The following is a 1,664-nucleotide window of genomic DNA, read 5'->3' on the forward strand; positions in this document are numbered from 1 at the left end:
CTCTGCTTGTCCTTCTAGAGACACGTTGTGGCCGCCCTTCCCAGGGGGAACGTGGCTTCCAGGGCCTACAGCTCTCTGCTTTTGGGGAAGGGTGTCTGAGCTATTAGAGAGAGTGGCGGGGAGAGGCAGAGGAGAGGGGAGAAGGGGAAGGAGGAGGAAGAGGGGGAGGGGGAGAAGGAGAGAGGGAGAATTAGTGCGCAGTTGTAGAACACTTCCACAAAGCAGACCAGACCCCTCCTGGACCTAGTCACTCAAGCCCTTGCCCCCTGGGGCCTCGACGGAGGGGAAGAAACACGCGTCCCTGTGCTCATGGGCAATGCAGCCTGGTTCTCACTGGGAACCTCCACCCGCTGGAAAGTTCAGCGAAGTTTTCAGGTATTTGACAGGCCCTCAGGGTGCAGTGGGGTGGAGGGAGGGTGCAGGGGGGGAGATTCCTGGCCTTGGAGTCCTGGTTCAGCCTGGAACCTCCCAGGGAGGCTCTGAGGAATTTGGGAGAATCTGTATTTGGTTGGCATTCTTACTATCCACCCTCCCCCCTTCCCTCCTTTTCCCCCTCCCTCCTTCCCTCCCTCCCTGCCTCCTTTCTCTCATTCATTCATTCATTCATTCATTCATTCATTCATTCATATACCCAGTGTTTGTAGCTCACTAGCAGCTTTGGTGGGTGGCAGACAGGACAGAAAGGAAGACTGGAACCAACATTTCCTTACTGGGCCAGACACCATGTTAAGCTTTTTAAAAGATAAATGATCTAATCCCCACTGCAACCCTGGAGATTATCGCTCCCGTTTTAGAGATGAGAAAACTGAGGTTCAAACTGGCGAATTGGAAATGCCACTCATATAGGCCCGGTGCACGGATGGAAGCTGAAGGCGGCCATTCATCTTGTGGCCGCTTTGTGTCACTCTCAAGCTCTGGGTGCCTGCCCTGTCTGAGATCATCCCTCCCCACCCTTGGCATCATTTGTCCCTGGGGCCTTCCTCCCACTCAGCCCCAAGGGCACTGCTGTGGGTCAGGAGGCCGGAGCTTCCTTGTTCCTGTCCGGGGGCGGGGGTCTGCAGTGTGGCCTGCAGGAGAGCAGGGTTTCTGGGCACAGACACACTCCTGCTCCATTCGCAGCGCCCACCCACCGGTGCTCTCTCCCGTCACTTCTAGAGGACTGCCCTCTCCCCTGGCCTTCCCGTCCTTCCTTTCCCAGGGCTGCACCAGCTCTCCAAGCTTCCGGAGGACCGCTCTCCAGGACACCTTGTCTCCTGAGCTCCTTCCTGAGCCTTTGCGTGGACGTGGCGGTCCTGGTGTGCCTCATCCGCAAGGCCTCCCAGCTTCTACTGGGCCCCTGGTCTCAGCTCCCTCCTCCGAGAAGTGAGTCCACAGTGCCGACCTGAGCCCACCTCCCACGTATTCACAAGGGGGAGGGTCCTCACCCAGTGGCCACAGCAAGGACGGGTGGACCGCCGGCCTGACTGGGCCTTTGTTTCTCTCCTAGCCAAGAGTAGCTACAATTAATGTGCCCCAAATTATCAGCATTACCGCAATGAACCCTGACCTTTTGAGGAAGAAGATGTATGAATAACCACTCTCCAGGTGTGACTGCCAACACCCACAGGGAGTAAAGGAGCTCGCCAGCATGAGGGGGTTCTGTACAATCAGGGGGAGGGGAGGGG

Source organism: Neomonachus schauinslandi, chromosome 1 (genome assembly GCF_002201575.2).
Source record: "Neomonachus schauinslandi chromosome 1, ASM220157v2, whole genome shotgun sequence".
Lineage (NCBI taxonomy): Eukaryota > Metazoa > Chordata > Mammalia > Carnivora > Phocidae > Neomonachus > Neomonachus schauinslandi.